The 17,694-nt window shown below is 38.7% G+C and overlaps 1 pseudogene; it reads left to right on the forward strand.

Annotated features, from left to right (window-relative positions):
• Nucleotides 1-14,560: 14,560 nt before the first annotated feature.
• LOC139377724 (5S ribosomal RNA) lies at nucleotides 14,561-14,679 on the forward strand (annotated as a pseudogene).
• Nucleotides 14,680-17,694: the final 3,015 nt, after the last annotated feature.

The following is a 17,694-nucleotide window of genomic DNA, read 5'->3' on the forward strand; positions in this document are numbered from 1 at the left end:
CAGGCCTTCAATTGAGTTTGATTGAGCTTTTTTACCCTGGGGCATGAGCCAAGGAAGTGCCCCTTACTTTTGCAATATGGGCAGTAAGGCTGGAATTTGATGTTCTTGCTCTTGAGAGGGGTCTTCTTCCCGGGTTCCTCCCGGGCCTCACTATTTAAGTACATGGTAGTGGGATTTGGCCTTTTCTGTCCCTCGTGGCGTTCAAACTCCTTCCTTCCCCCGGTGGCTATGGCTGAGATTGTGGCCTGGTGAGCGATGCTCTTCGCCTTTGCCTTCACCTCCAACCACGCGGCCAGGTCTCTAAGAGCATAGGTGCTTCTCGAGCCCTCTTTCAGGATGCCCTTATTCAAACAATGTTCAATGAAACTGTCTCTGAGGTACACTGGAAGTTTGCCAAGAAGCCTGTCCACGTGGGAGCCACATTTAAGCTCGTTCCCGTCTTCTCCTTCAACGGATTGGAGCATCGAGGTCAGGGATTGGACAGGCTCGGTGCATCTCAACAACTGTGCTCTGTAGCCAGCGGCCGGTTAGCTCAGTTGGTTAGAGTGTGTGATACGCTGCTCTCTGAAAGTAAGTAATGTCTTTCTTTTTCATCTGACATTGTGACATCAGGGTTACATGAGAGTTTCTTGTCATTGTTACATGACAGTTTCTTGTCATTGTTTACATGACAGTAGGTTGTCGTAAGACAAGGCTGCATGAAGTGTGAACTGGAGTTTTCTTGGATCCATGAAAGAATATGCTTTTGGGGAATGCAGGCATCGATCCCACTACCTCACGCATGCAAAGCATTTGAGCTAATTCCCCAGCCGTTTGGAATTTCCGCAAGAAGCAACCTAGAGGGTCCAGTCTTGTCAGGCTATGCTGTTGGTGGACTTGTTTGTTTACGTGCCAGCACTTGCAGAGGCTCAGTGCATTTCAACAATTGAGCAAAAAAGCAAATGGCCGGTTAGCTCAGTTGGTTAGAGTGTGGTGCTAATAACTCCAAGGTCATGGGTTCGATCCCCCTACTGGCTATGATGTATATTTTGAGTGTCAAAATTGTGAGTCACATGCATGTGAATTGTCAAGGGTGCCACAGAAATAAAATTAGTGAATTGCCCAAATAGCTCAGTTGGGAGAGAGTTAGACTGAAGATCTAAAGGTCCCGGGTTTCGGCATTTGTTCTTTCTTCATGCTCTGGCTTCAAGGAAACTATCCACATCTTTGTTTGTCGGCCTCAATGGTGTGTGCTACGCTGCTCCTCTGAAAGTAAGTAATTTCTTGCTTTTTCATCTGACATTTTGACATCAGTGTTACAGGAAAGTTGCTTGTCATTGTTACATGACAGTAGGTTGTCGTAAGACAAGGCTGCATGAAGTGTGAACTGGAGCTTTCTTGGATCCACAAAAAAAAATGTTTTTGGGGAATGCGGGCATCGATCCCACTACCTACAGCATGCTAAGCAAACACAATACCAATTGATCAAATTCCCCAGCTGTTTGGAATTGCCACAAGGAGCAACCAAGAGTGTCCAGTCTTGTCAGGCTATGCTGTTGGTGGACTTGTTAGTTTGTGCTCCAGCACTTGCAGAGGCTCGGTGCATCTCAACAACTGTGCTCTGTAGCCAGCGGCCGGTTAGCTCAGTTGGTTAGAGTGTGTGATACGCTGCTCTCTGAAAGTAAGTAATGTCTTTCTTTTTCATCTGACATTGTGACATCAGGGTTACATGAGAGTTTCTTGTCATTGTTACATGACAGTTTCTTGTCATTGTGTACATGACAGTAGGTTGTCGTAAGACAAGGCTGCATGAAGTGTGAACTGGAGTTTTCTTGGATCCATGAAAGAATATGCTTTTGGAGAATGCAGGCATCGATCCCACTACGTCACGCATGCAAAGCATTTGAGCTAATTCCCCAGACGTTTGGAATTTCCGCAAGAAGCAACCTAGAGGGTCCAGTCTTGTCAGGCTATGCTGTTGGTGGACTTGTTTGTTTACGTGCCAGCACTTGCAGAGGCTCTGTGCATTTCAACAATTGAGCAAAATATCAAATGGCCGGTTAGCTCAGTTGGTTAGAGTGTGGTGCTAATAATGCCAAGGTCATGGGTTCGATCCCAGTACTGGCTATGATGTACATTTTGAGTGTTAAAATTGTGAGTCACATGCATGTGAATTGTCAAGGGTGCCACAGAATTAAAATTAGTGAATTGCCGAAATAGCTCAGTTGTGAGTGTGTCAGACTAAATGTCCCTGGATCAATCCTGGGTTTTGGCATTTGTATTTTTTGGCCAGTTGGCTCAGTTTGTTAGAGTGTGGTGCTAATAACTCCAAGGTCATGGGTTCGATCCCCGTACTAGCTATGAAGTACATTTTGAGTCTCAATGACAATGTGAGTTACATGCTTGTGAATTGTCAAGGGTGACGACCATACCGGCCTGAGTATGCCCCTTTTTGGAAGTTTCAGGAAGTGAGTGAGCAGCAGGTGTTTGATTGTTTGGAGAGAGAAAATCGTTTTTTGTTTTTGGTGGTTTATATAATTTTAGTTTGGAAGTTTGTGTGGGGAGTGTAGTTTAATTTCTTTGTAAATATTTGCGTTTTTATGCCCCAACGGCGTGAGCGGTTTGAGGGATTCTACGTAAAATAACCGGACGAATTCAATGGCTTCGCCATCAAGAATAACGACAACAATGAGAATGGACAACCAAGAAAAAAGAGCGTTGAATGAAGAGTTGAGGAGAAGAAAATATGAGGAAGAACTGACGGTGAACGTGGAAGTTATTGGTGAAGAAAAAATAACAACGATGGAATTGCTGAGAGGAATAAAATAAGTATGTGGAACGATTTCGGGATGTTGAACGAAATAAAGAAATAAGTACGAAATAACCTTGTCGCATGCGAAGGGAAAAGAAAGACTAATAGACGGGCTAAAAATAAAGAGCTGTCAAGTCATGGCGAAAGAACTGGGGAACGATGAACTTGTGGTGTCCTTTTTGAACTTGCCGGCATATATTACGGATGATGAAATATATGACAAATTACAAGGATGGAAAGTGAACGCGACAACACCAATCAAGAGGAGGATGTGGCCAGTAACGGACATTGTGGACGGGACGAGATTTTGTAAGGTGAAGTTTACGGACAGTGTGCAATCATTGCCTTACTCAACAAAGTTCAATACAGTCGAAGGATTTGAATATTTCCGAGTGATCCACGATAACCAAGTTAAGGTATGTAGACTATGTATTCAACCGGGACACATACTTAAAGAATGTCCAGAATTTATATGTCATAAATGTGGTGAACAAGGGCATTATGCCAGGGAATGTTCGAACATCGGTGATATGTGTAGAAGGTGTAACAGACCTAAGGACAGATGTAAATGTAAGAAGGGGAGTGATGTCTTATTTCTGCAAACAATGGACCTCATTACTGAAGAAGATGAGGGGAGTGTGGCTATGGAGAGAGAGGAAGAGAGTGATATGGAAAGTGTGTCGCAGGTGATTCCAGAGACAGCTATAGATGTGCTTGGAGAGTATGCAATTCCTTCTGGCAGTACTCGAGACGCAGTCTTGGTCTCTGCTGCTGACAAGGTGGAGCAGCAGCACAGGATTGGTGAATTAGACACACAGGTAGAGATGGTGCAAGGTACTTCTCAGGTGCCTGAACCAGCTTTAAGCCTGTGTGAAAATGACACCAAGGAGGGGGCTGGGTCCACTGGAGTTGATGGCACCGTTAAAGCGCATTTTACAAAAGGCTTGAATGTTGCTCCCCTCATAAGTCCAAGTCATGAGTCGGACGAAGAAATAGAGAGTGAGGATTTTCAGCTGTTTGCTAGAAATAAGAGATCATTGACGAAAGCTTGGGAGGTGATGCTTGGTAAAAAGAAAAAGTCTATTTTGAAATGACATGTTTGTCTTTGACTATATTTCTGCATACATTAACAATGATTAAAGTTGCATCACTAAATGGGAACAGTCTGAGAAATATGAACAAATTGGAGCAGGTTTTGTTGTCTGTGAAAGCTGACATGTGGTGTTTTCAAGAGACTAATTGGACAGACTCCAAAATGTTGGAGATTAAGAGCAAATGGTCTGATCTAATGTTTTGTAGTCACGGAAGTGAAAAAACATGTGGAGTAGCTATTTTGGTAAAAAATGATGTGGTTCAAAATGTCAAGCAGGTATATGCAGATAATCAGGGCAGACTTATTGTTATTGAGTTTGAAGTGCAAAATTTCATTTTTCGTCTAATTAATGTTTATGCTTTGAATATTGAATCGGAAAGGAGAGATATGTTTAATAAACTAAGATCACTGTGTTCAGAAAATTGTATACTGGTAGCAGATTTTAACGTGAAGTGTACTAGAATGGATGTCTCGAGATGTGATAGTTTCAAACATGATTAGTCTAGAAATGCTTTATGGGAATTAATGAAAAATTAGAATCTTGTAGATATATGGAGGGCTGAAAATTTAAATAGAAGAGTGTTTTTGAGAAGGCAGGTGGTGTTAAATGAACTAAAACAAAGCAGAATTGATTTATGTTTAGTAAAAGAAGATGTGATACAGCAGGTTCAGAAGATGTCATATAATTTTACAGCATACAGTGATCATGCAGTAATGTCATTTCAGATAGGTTTTGCTGTGGAGATGAGAGGGGGGAGGTGTCTGGTGTTTAAATGCCAGTCTGTTAAAGGAGGAAAGTTATATGAAGGAAATTGTTGAATGTATCGAGGATGAAATGTCTAATGTACTGTTAAAAGAGAATGTGTGTTTATGGTGGGAGGAAGTGAAAGTTAAAGTAAAAAACAGGAGTATTAGGTACTTTAAAAATCGTAACCGTGTAGATAAGGTGAAAGAAAAAATGCTTAGAAATAGGATGTTACGTGAACTTGAAAAGGCCGATGCTGATCCAGACTATGATGTTGAGAACTATTTGAAAATCCATGCAGAGCTAGGGTTTTATGAAAAAAAGAAATGTTTAGGTGCTATTGTTAGGAGTGAGGCACAGTACGCCTTGGAGGGAGAGAAATGTACTTCCTTTTTTCTGTGGCTTGAAAAACGAAAGCAATTTAAGAGTTATATTTTAGAATTGGAAAATGAAAAAGGTGTAAAGGTAAATGATTTTGATTCAGTTGAATACTTTTACAGAAATCTTTATAAAAAGAATGATGTGGACAAAGTGTGTGTTGCAAAAGTGTTGGAGAAAATCAGTGCCAAAGTATCTCAGGCAGATAGAAGTGTGATGTGAAGTGTGATGAAGAGATTTCAATTATAGAAATCAAGGAAGCAATTGAGAACACTCAAGGAAATAAAAGTCCAGGTTTGGATGGTTTAACAAATGAATTCTATAAAGCTTTTGTGGATACTTTGGCACCCATTTTATTGAAGGTTTTTCAGTATATGGAAGAGAATAAGGAAATCCCTGAGTCTATGTCAATTGGTATGTTAACCATCTTATTTAAAAATAGAGGCAGTAGGTTAAAGTTAGACAATTATAGGCCTATTAGTCTTCTAAATTCAGATTATAAAATACTGACTAAAGTTTTAGCTAATAGGATGAAAAAGGTGATTGGAAGTATTATTACATCAACACAAGCCTACGGAATACCTGGAAGAGATGTTGCAGATGTAATTTGTACAATTAGAGATGTTGTTAAGCAAATGAAAAATGAAGGTGGTATAGTTTTAAGTTTAGATTTTAAGAAAGCTTTTGATAAAGTGGAACATAGTTTTCTGCAACAGACTTTGGAGAGGTTTGGTTTTGGGCCCAAATTTGTATCTTGGATTAACTTGTTGTATAGTGGAGCAAAAAGTTGTGTTAAATGTAACGGAGTGTTAACAGATACTTTCCCTATAGAGAGGTCAGTAAGGCAGGATTGTCCTTTGTCAGCTCTATTGTACAGTGTTTCTACGGAACCTTTAGCTGTTTTAATACTTGGAGACAAAGAGGTGAGGGGTGTTGGAATCCCAGGTGGTGGTGTCAGTGTTATACATCAGTATGCTGATGACACTACTTTTACTGTGAAGGATGTAGGTAGCATTGAAAGCATTATGAAAATCATAGATCATAGATATCTACTGTAAGGCATCGGGGGCTGAAGTTAATATAGAGAAGACGGAAATTATGTTTTTTGGGGATATCAATGCAAATAAGTGTGAGATTCCATTTAAGGTAGCTAAGGATTTTATGAAGGTGCTGGGAGTAAATATTGATGTAGAGGAGAAATAGGCAAGGGATATAACTTGGACGGGGATCCTCAATATAATCAATTAAAGTTAAAAGGTAAAATAATTGTAGTAAATGCTTTGGTATCATCTAAACTTGTGTATATTTTGGGAGTTCTAGACATGCCAGAGTGGGTTATAAATGAATTGAATAATGTGGTGTCTAATTTTATATGGGATGGTAAAGGTGTTAGAATTGTGCAGAAAACATTGATAGCAGACTATGATGGAGGTTTAAAACTTGTAGATTTTGACGTTAAAAGAAAAGCTATTAGGATAAAAACAGTAAAGAAATATTTGTATGACAACTTAGATTATGGCTGGAAACATTTTTTCAAAGTCTATTTGGATGAGAGTGGTGGATGTGAAGATAATGGTTTGTTGATGGGTCTTAAAAGGAAAATGTGTGAAAAGGTACCAGATTTTTATAAAGAAGTGCTAAATGCATGGGCAGAGTTGTTGCCTAATGTGTATTATGAGTGTGGGCATATTGACCTAATTATGAATCATCCTGTTTTTCTGAATGAGAAAATTAAGTACAAAGAAAAGGTGTTATATAGTGAAGTATTCATGAGTGCAGGTCTTAGACAGATAAAAGACTACACATATGAGGTAATTCCAGGTTTTTTTCCTGAAGAAGCTATTTTTGACACCATCCATGAATGGGATGTAGAGGTGGGTAGGGGAAACAGTGAAGAATTTGCACGAGAAGATAAAAGAAAGTATACCAAGCACATGGGTGGATTTAATGAATAGTGAAGTTGTTAGAGAAGATTTATTTGTCTTTTCAATTTGTTTATTGGTAACAGTAAGGAGAAGGCTCATTTATCTAGTATTCCGGTGAAAAGATTCTATAAAATAATGGTAGAGAAAAATGTGAAAAGGCCAGCTGCGGAGAAAGTTTGGAAAGGAATTCTTCCAACTTTGGACGTAAAAAAATATGGAAAACTTTAAATGTAAAATATAATAGTATGGAATGTGAAAGTAACGATTTTAAAACAAGGCATAATCGTATATATACAAAGGTGGTTTTACATCAAATCAATAGGGAAATAAAAAGAGAATGTAACTTATGTCATGAGTCACTGGAAAATTTACTGCATTTGTTTGTGGAATGTGAGGAGTTAAAATATTTATTTTGTAAGGTAAAGGGAATGATATATAGAAACTGGAAGGGTGATATTTAAAAAATATATGTGTGGAATGAATTGGTGTTATTTGGCGCGGCTGGTAAATGTGAGGGTGTTAATATTGTTTTGTTGAATGTTGCTTTGAGTTTTGTGAGGTATGCTATTGTTTGTAGGAGGAATTATGCTTTTTCTTGAGGGGAAGAGGGTAAGGGTGTGGGATATTTTTGTAGTATTGTTTAAGAAGCATATAGATATGTTTCATTGTTATGGAAGGGAATGTTTTGATGAAGCTTTTGTGGAGGTGAGTGGGTTGATTTCAAGGGTGGATGGAGGAAGAATTACTTATATTTTTGAAAGTATTGGTATGTTAATTTCCTTTTGGTTTTTATAGTTGTTCGGGAGTTGATTTCAACATGCCTGTTTTGTGAGATTAGAATTTATGTTATGTTTTTATTAGTATTTGTTGTATTTTATTTATTTGAGTTCTTTGATTTGATAGGGGGTGAATTGTTCACCTGCCTATGTTAGTCTCGGTTTTCGTGTATTGTACATTTTATAAAATATTATAATTGAAACTTGTTTTATAATAAAAAAAATATATTAAAAAAGTACGCCTGATCTCGGAAGCTAAGCAGGGTTGGGCCTAGTACTTGGATGGGAGACCGCCTGGGAATACCAGGTGAAAATGCAACATCTGTTAATCAGACTCACTTTGACTTTATATAGTGCACCAAGAGATAGTTTCTCGCTTACGACCATACCGGCCTGAGTACGTGCTTCCGGTGAGGAAAGTGAGACAGGTGCGGCTGATAGAGCTGTGAGTGAGTGTTTGCGCAAGAGTTTTTCTTGAGCGCTTTTTTTGGTTATATTTCAACAGTTTTCGAAGTATAAGTTTGTTTTTTGCAGTTGAATAAGTTTTACGTTTGGTTCGTTCTTCCCCCCTTGCAGTTTTGCTGCTTGGGGGAGAGTTTTGCTGCGTATTTTGGTTTATTATGACGGACAACATGGCAAAGAACAAGGGAATGGACAAGGACAAAGGCAATGAATGTACAACGGACAAAACATGGACCTGAAGATGGGTTAAAATATGGCAAAGAACGAACGGTGGTAGTAGAATTGATGGGAGAAGACAGAATAACGACGATGGAATTACTCAAATCAATTAAGGAAGTGTGCGGAGAGGTTGTGGGGTGCAGAATAAAAGGAGACAGGAAATATGAGGTCACGATGCGGGATGCAAAAGGAAAAGAGAGGTTAATGGATGGTTTCATGATGAAGGACACAAAGATAATGGCGAGAGAGGTGATGACAAATGAACTAATAGTCTCGTTTGTGAATTTGCCGGTTTATATTGGAGACGGCGCTATAATAGAAAAGCTGCGCAGCTGGGGTGTAGCCGCCATCACGGATATCCGAAGGAGAGTTTGGCCGGGGACGGAGATCGTGGATGGAACGAGAAGGTGAAGTTCACGGACACCGTGCAGTCTTTGCCGTACTCCACAAAGTTCGAGACACAGGAGGGGGGGCGAATATTTCAGGGTGATCATGACAAGCAGGTCAGAGTGTGTCGTCTGTGTATTCAACCTGGACATATTTTAAAATACTGCCCTTACTTTAGGTGTTTTAAGTGCGGAAACCAGGGACACTATGCCAGAGAATGTGTCGGAGTAAGGGAGAGGGCAGTTTGCGGAGGATGCAGGTTAAGAACAGAGGAGTGCAAGTGTGGAGAGGTTTTGCCGGTGGAGAGAAGTCAAGAGCTATTCGATGAAGCAGCTGTATCACCGCTTGGTGAAGAAAATGACAGAGAAGAGGACGTGGAAAAGAGCGGAGATGAGGAGAGCGAGAAGGTGGCGAAGCAGAGGGAGGATGAAATAGGGAGCAGCATGGATTCAGAGATGAGAAGAGGGAGCTTTCAGGGTGAGGGAGGAGTGGGCTGGGTGGAGGCATTGGGGACGCACAGACTTTGAGCGGAGCCTCGGCCCATGCGGGTGCCTCGGGATGAGAGGAAGCGGAGGGGAGTGGGACGCTGACAACGATAGAGGAGTCGGAAATGGATACAGAAAGCACAACAGACACGGGAAAGAAGAAGTTGAGTTGGTTGGATGAGATGGATTTAGAGTTGGTTTCGGATACAGACGACACTGAAAAGGTAGAGAGAATAAGAGGAGGCCTAAGGAAGTGGAAATCGGGGGACGTGAAAAAGGATGGAAAAGGGAAAAAACAAGTCAACAAGTAAAGGATAATTTAAGGTAATATTTTAAATTGTATTATTTATTTTAATGGTTAATTGTATGTCCCTAAATGTAAATGGTTTAAGGACAATGGACAAATTTCAAAATATAGTTCAAATGAAGAACGTGGATATCTTGTGTTTACATATATAATTTTCTCGTGGGTTTAGAAAAGGAAGGAACAGGGGGGTGGTACGGGGTGTATGAATGATAGTTATTTGGGGGATGAGGATTATTGTAAACAACTTAAATCTTTGATAACATGTGAAATGGAGGATAAGCAGAAAGATAATGATATGTGTTTATGGTGGGACAAGGTTAAGGAAAAAATGAAAGGTTTTAGTATAAGATATGCAAGGAAAAAGAGGGGTAGGATGAAAAGAGAAGAAAATGAGTTGAGAGCTAAATTGGATGAAGAAATGGGGAAGTGTGACAGTGAACCTAATTATAATATAGAAAAGTTTTTAAAGTTGAAAGCTAAATTGAGTAAATATGACATAGATAAGTGTAAGGGGGCTATTATAAGAAGCAAAGCAAAGTATTTTTTGGAGGGGGAAAAATTTACTTTTTTTCTAGGATTAGAGAAGAGTACTCAAAGGAGAACATATTTTAGACAGATTGAAAATGTAAAGGGTGAAGTAGTAGATGATTATGTAGAGATTTTAGAGACGGTTCAGAATTTTTATAGGGACTTATTTAAGAAAGGGGAGGTGAATGAGGGGTGTGTACAGGAGATTTTAGATAGTGTGGAGGTGAAAATTAATGTAGAGGATAAGTTGACGTGTGATGGGACGATTACAGTAAATTAAGTTATAGATGTGATGGGACGATTAAGGATTTACAGGTGAATAAGAGCCCTGGTGTAGATGGGATCATTGCAGAGTTTTATAAAATGTATGAACGTCTTTTAGCACCTATTTTATTGGAGGTTTACCACTATATGGAGGAGAATGACTGTGTTTCAGAATCGATGGTGACAGGGATGATAACTATTTTATATAAAAATAAAGGGAGTATGGTAAAATTGGAAAATTATAGGCCTATTAGTTTATTGATTGTGGATTACAAGATTTTAGCCAAAAGGTTAGCGAATAGGATGAAGAGAGTTTTACATTATATTATTGCACCAACACAGAATTATAGTGTTCCTGGGAGGGACATAGCTGACACAATTAATACAATTAGAGACGTGATACACAAAATGAATGGGGATATTGTGTTAAGCATAGATTCAAATAAGGCTTTTGATAGGGAAGAACATGATTTTCTGTTTTAGGGTTTTGGAAAGATTTGGCTTTGGTAATAAAATAATAGGGTGGATTAGATTATTATATAGAAATGCAAAAAGTAGGGTGAAATGCAATGGGATTTTAACTGACTCTTTTACTCTTGAGAGATCGGTAAGACAGGGATGTCCTTTATCAGCTTTATTGTATGTTTTATCAGTTGAACCTTTAGCGGCTTTTCTTAAGAAGGATAATTTTATTAATTGTGTCCAGACTCCACAGGGGGGTTTTAGTTTGATTCACCAATATTCAGATGACACAACTATAACAGTTAGAGATGAGGACAGTGTAAAAAGGGTAATAGAAGGTTTTCACATATATGGAAGAGCATCAGGGGCTAAAGTTAATATGGAAAAGTCTGTTGTAATGTATATTGGGAAGGTAAATGATATTTTTTCAAAGATTATTTTAAGGTGTTAGGAGTGTTTTTAGGGTTAAAAGAAAAGGAAGCTAGGGATTTGACATGGAGTGGTGTGATAAATAAAGTTAGGAAGGTTGTAAATATGTGGAATGGAAGGTGTCTAAAATTAAAGAGGAAGGTTATTGTTATAAATTCTTTACTGATGTAAATTTTTGTTCACGTCATGAATGTTTTAGACGTGCCAGAATGGGTTTTATCCGAAATGAATAAGATTTTAGTTGATTTTTTTATGGGATGGGAAGGGGGCGAGAATTGCTTTTAAAACTTTGATTGCAGGTTATGAGGAGGGGGGTTTGAAGTTAGTGGATCTAAAGGTGAGGAGAATAGCGATAAGAGTGAAAATGGTTCGGAAGTATTTATATGGGGAATTAGATTACGGGTGGAAAAAGTTTTTTACAGAGTATTTGCAGGAGGTTGGGAGGATCGGGGATAATGGTTTATTAATGTGTGTAAAACAGGAAATGTTGGGAAATATACCTTTGTTTTACAAGGAAGTTTTTGAGGCTTGGGGGCAGTTTTTACCACACATTTCTTATGATTGTAACATTTTGGAAAATATTTTAAATCAGCCAATATTTTTGAATCCTAAGATCAAGTATAATAATACAATGTTGTTTTGTAAATATTCTCAGAGGGCTGGGATGAGACAGATTTGTGATATTTTATATGAAGTCATTCCAGGGTTTCTTCCTGTACAGGCTATTTATGACAATATTGTTGAGGTGGAGGATGAAATAAGCAAAACTACTGTAGGAAATATGTATAAGAAAATTGTGAGGTGTATTCCTGAGGAGTGGGTGTTTTTAATAAATACAGAGGTGGTTAAGAGAGCTGGGGGTTTACCGGTTTTATTTTATGAAAGTAATGGAGTGAAAAATGATTTGTCAGGTTTGAAAGTTAAAACAGTATATAGTAAATGTATTTTGCTGGAGATAAAAGTTCCTGCCTCGGAGAAAGTGTCGTCTAAGGTTTTTGTGGATTTGGATGTGAAATCAACATGGAAGAATGTAAATGTAAAATGTAATTCAATAGAATGTGAAGATAATGATTTTAAAGTGAAACATAATAGGAATTGTACTAATGTGGTTTTACATCCAATCAATAGAGATATTAATAGGGAATGTGACATTTGTCGTATAGGGGTGGAAGATTTTATGCACTTTTTCATTGGATGTAGTAGATTAAGAGGGTTTCATGCGTTTTTAAAAGGGCTTTTAGTAAAACATTGGGGGGAGGAGATTTTTTATGGTGGAATGGAGGAGATTTTTTCTGTTTGGTATTAATGGGAAAAGTAAAGTTTTGAATTTTAACTTGGTTAATTATGTTTTAAGTCATGCTAGATATGCTGTAAGATTAAGAAGGAACTTGGGTCATTATGAAGGGAAATGTATGAGTGTGGAGGTATTTTAGAGAAAAATATAGAGATAATTCATAGATATGGTGAAGGCAACTTTGAAAAACAGTTTGTGTGGGGGAGTACATTTATTGGAATGTTACCAAATGGAAAACTTGTCTTTAATTACTAATTTGGATTTAAATGTCAATTGATTGTATTTTCTTTCTGATTTTGTAAAAGGGTGAATTGTTCATCATTTAATTATGATTGAAACGCTGTAAAATTGTCTGTTTCTCATAAAAAAAAGAAAAAAGTCTGCCTGATCTCGTCAGATCTCGGAAGCTAAGCAGTGTCAGGCCTGGTTAGTACTTGGATGGGAGACAGTCTGGGAATACCAGGTGCTGTAAGCTTTTTGTCCACTAGGGGGTGCTCTTGCATCATTTCATCAGCATCACTGCCTTGTGGAATTTAAACTCTTTGTCCGAAATATGTGCCCTCGCTTTGAAATAAGTAAACCAGGTTAGTTTGCATTTCATCCAACGATCTGTGCTACAAAGTGATGGCTACAGTATATGCAATTTCTTCCACTTTTTGAGTGACACAAAGATGCTTATCTAAATGGTGAATATGCAACGTCTGTTAATCAGACTCACTTTGACTTTATATAGTGCATCAAGAGATAGTTTCTCACTTACGACCATACCGACCTGAGTACGCACCTGTTGTTGGGTAATTGACACAGGTGTGAGTGATTGCGCTGAGGTTGAGTGTTCGCTCCAGAGAGTTTGTGTTTGATTTTTGGGCTTTTTGAAGTACAATCTCTTTTTTGTTAATTTATTAAATTTGAGTTATAGTTTGGGGTTGTTCCCCGGCAGCATATTGCTTTTTGGGGTACTTTCCTACTGTCGTTTTTTTGGATGGACACAATGGCTTCGACCCATGCAGGAAAAAAAGAGTACGAACAAAGGAAACATGGATAATGGCTCTACAACAAGACAGACGCAAAAGTATGAAAATAATTTAACAGTGGCTGTGGAAATTATGGGAAAGGAGAATATTACAATGATGGAGTTATTGAGAGGGATAAAAGAAGTCTGTGGACTGGTCTGCGGATGTCGGGTCAAAGATGAAAAACGATACGAAGTGAGGCTGTCAAGTGCGAGAGGGAAGGAAAAACTGATGGATTTAAAATTCGGAACTGTCGAATCATGGCAAAGGACCTATCTTGATGAGATGGTTGTGTCTTTCTTAAGCCTCCCAGTATACATTACAGACAAGGCCGGCTTAGAGCATGGGGTGTGTCTGCTATATCACCGGTGAAAAGGCGCTACTGGCCGACTCGCTTCTGCAAAGTAAAGTTCACAGACACTGTGCGTTTGCTGCCATATTCGGCCAAATTTGAAACGATGGAAGGGGCTGAGTATTTCAGAGTGATACATGATCGTCAGGTCAAGGTCTGTAGGCTGTGTATTCAGCCAGGGCACGTGTCACGTGAGTGCCCTGATTTCGCCTGTCATAAGTGTGGTGAGCAGGGGCATTACGCAAGAGAGTGCAATGGGAGAAGAGAGCACGGATGTGTTGGTTGCGGGAGGAGTGTTGCGCAGTGCTCCTGTTCCCATGGTGATGGTGCTCATGACTTGGCATCACAGGTCTTCAGCGGAAATAGTGCCTTGGAGGAGAGCGAGGTGGAGGAAACTGGGGAGGAGATAAGCATGAGCGAGCAGTCCCAGGGAGAGAGGGAGGGCTGAAATATGTACCCTCTCTTTGAAATAAGTAAGCAAGGTTAGTTTGTATTTCATCCAACGACCTGTGCTACAAAGTGATGGCTACAGTATATGCAATTTCTTCCACTTTTTGAGTGACGCAAAGATGCTTGTCTAAATGGTGAAAAAAAAACATGTTAATTAGACTCACTTTGACTTTATATAGTGCACCAAGAGATAGTATCTTGCTAACGACCATATCGGCCTGAGTACGCCTGATCTCGTCAGATCTCAGAAGCTAAGCCGTGTTGGGCCTGGTTAGTACTTGGATGGGAGACCGCCTGGGAATACCAGGTGCTGTAAGCTTTTTGTCCACTAGGGGTGCTCTTGCATCATTTCATCAGCATCACTGTCTTGTGGAATTTAAACTATTTTTTTGGTTATTTTCAACATTTTTTGAGGTATAATTTAGATTTTTGCATTTGAACAAGTTTAAGTTTGGTTCGTTATTTTTCCCCTTTGCAGTTTTGATGCTTGGGGGACAGTTTTTGTTCTCATTTTTGTTTACTATGACGGAGAACATGGCAGTGACTAACAGAATGGAAAAGGACAAAGAAAATGCTCAACGGAAGAAACATGGAGATATGAAATATGGTAACGAATTTATTGTGGCAGTGGAGTTGATGGGAGAAGATAAAGTTACAACGATGGCGTTACTACGTTCGATTAAAGAGGTGTGTGGGGAGGTGTTGGTATGTGGAATGAAAGGAGAAAGAACGTACGAAATTACAATGCGAAATGGAAAAGGAAAGGATCGGTTAATGGATGGTTTAATGATAAAAGATACAAGGATCATGGCGAGAGATGTGATTGCCAATGAGCTAGTTGTATCTTTCATGAATCTTCCGGTATATATTGAAGACAAAGTTCTACTGGATAAGCTGAGTAGCTGGGGTGTAACTGCTGTCTGAGAAATAAGAAGGAATGTTTGGCCAGGTACGGAGATCGTGGACGGGACGAGATTCTGTAAATTAAAATTCACTGAAACAGTACAATCGTTGCCATATTCGACTAAATTTGAGACACTGGAGGGAGGAGAGTATTTCCGAGTAATGCACGATAAGCAGGTCAGGGTTTGTTGACTGTTTATCCAGCCTGGGCACATAGTCAAGGACTGCCCTGAGTTTAAATGTTTCAAATGTGGTAAACAGGGTCATTATGCGAGGGAATGTGTTGGAGGGAAGGAAAGGTCTATTTGTGGTGGATGCCGAAAGAGACTAGAGAAGTGCGACTGTGGAGAGGTTTAAGCTGAAGAGGGGATTCAGGAACTTTGAGGAAACAGTTGTATTACCGCAGGAAAGAGAAGAAGATGGAGGAGAGGAAGTGGTGGAGGGTGGAGAGACGGAGAACACAGGAAGGGAGAAGATGGAACAGAAGACGAATGAAATAGGGAACAGTATGGATTCAGAAATAAGAAGAGGGAGTTTTTAGGAGGAGGGGGGAGTGGGCTGTGTGGAGGAACTGGGGACTCACAGACTTTGGGGGGGGCCTCGGGCTATGTAAGGGAATACCCCCCTGAAATGGACAAAAATGAATGGCAAAACATTGGCATTGGACAAACCATATACACGGTGTCCAATACCACCCAATGTGGCGTTGATTCGTGTAAAGTTGATTGCAAATGCCATATGGCAAATGCCAGTTGTAAACACTTCAAAAATCCACACCTTGGTTTTTCATATTGGAAATGCAACCCAAGTCAACAGCCAAAAGCAAATTTTGAAAAAATGTTTTTTTTTGTCAAAAACTTATCACCACTTAAAAAAGTGCTTTCTGGACCGTTTTTCGAAATTCTTTCGATTTTAAGTCAATTAATCATGTGTAAGAACTGTATGAATATACTTTTGTCCAATTTTATTATCATAATTTTTTTTTTTTAATTACTTGCGCATAAGGCATATGTTTTGTCCATTTGCAATATGATTTAATAGGAAGTCAAAAGTCAAAAATGTCAAAATTTTGTAAAATACTTCACACACCCTTAAAAAAGTGCTTTCTGGACCGTTTTTCAAAATTCTTTCAATTTTTGTGTCAATTACACATGTATAAGAACTGTATCAACATACTTTAGTCATATTTTATTATCATCATTTTTTTTAAACTTGTGCATAAGGCATATGTTTTCTCCATTTGGAATATGATTTCATAGGAAGTCAAAAGTAAAAAATGTCAAAATTTTATAAAATACTTCACACACCCTTAAAATGCTTTCTGGACCGTTTTTTGAAGTTATTTCGAATTTTGTGTCAATTACACACGTATAAGAACTGTATCAACATACTTTAGTCGTATTTTATTATCATATTTTTTTTTTTTTTTTACCTGTGGATAAGGCATATGTTTTGTCCATTTGCAATATGATTTAATAGGAAGTCAAAAGTCGAAAATGTGAACTTTAAAAAAAAAACTTATCGCCCTCGTAAAAAAGTGCTTTCTGGACCGTTTTTCGAAATTGTTTCGATTTTAAGTCAATTAATCATGTGTAAGAACTGTATGAATATACTTTTGTAAAATGTTATTATCATAATTTTTTTTTTTTTACTTGTGCATAAGGAATATGATTTGTCCATTTGCAATATGATTTCATAGGAAGTCAAAAGTCAATGTCAAAAGTCACTTTTTTTGGGGCCAAATGCCAAAATTGACTGAACTGATGAACTCGGGATGGCCGGGCAGTGATAGTTGTTCCTTTCCATCACATGTCAATTTGGTGATGTTTTTTTCACTATTGAATCATATTGCAAATGCACGTGCATTTACCGGTCATTCTGATATTAATGCCCGCTATGGGAACACAGGATGGCCGGGCAGTGATAGTTGTTCCTTTCCATTGCTCGTTGTGTTGATTTCATTATGTCCATTTGTTTATGTTTTCTCACTTTTGCTAAGTCACTGTGCATTTGCAATATGGTTCAATGGGCATTTACCATCATGAATTTGTCATGCTATAAAAATCCTGCAGGAATGAGAAATTGACTGGCCCGATGAACTCGGGATGGCTGGGCAGTGATTCTGTTTCATCTCAATCGCTCATTAGGGTTGATTTCAGAATGTCACTTTGGTGATGGTACCTCACTGTTTAAACATATTGCAAATGGACAAGAGTCACCAGCAAGTCCATCAGTCAATTAGATATCATTCTGACACCAAACTGATACAAACTGACACCAAACCCACTTTTTCCAACTCGTTTAGTAGCCAACTATCACATACTTCAGAGCTGGCCCAAAATTCACAACGCCTTCGGTTCAAACCAACAAAAAAAAACATAAAACACGTAGTTATGTTCTAGCTGCGGGTCCATTTCTTATGTTATGTGTA

This window comes from Oncorhynchus clarkii, chromosome 20, assembly GCF_045791955.1.
Source record: "Oncorhynchus clarkii lewisi isolate Uvic-CL-2024 chromosome 20, UVic_Ocla_1.0, whole genome shotgun sequence".
In the NCBI taxonomy this organism is placed as follows: Eukaryota; Metazoa; Chordata; class Actinopteri; order Salmoniformes; family Salmonidae; genus Oncorhynchus; species Oncorhynchus clarkii.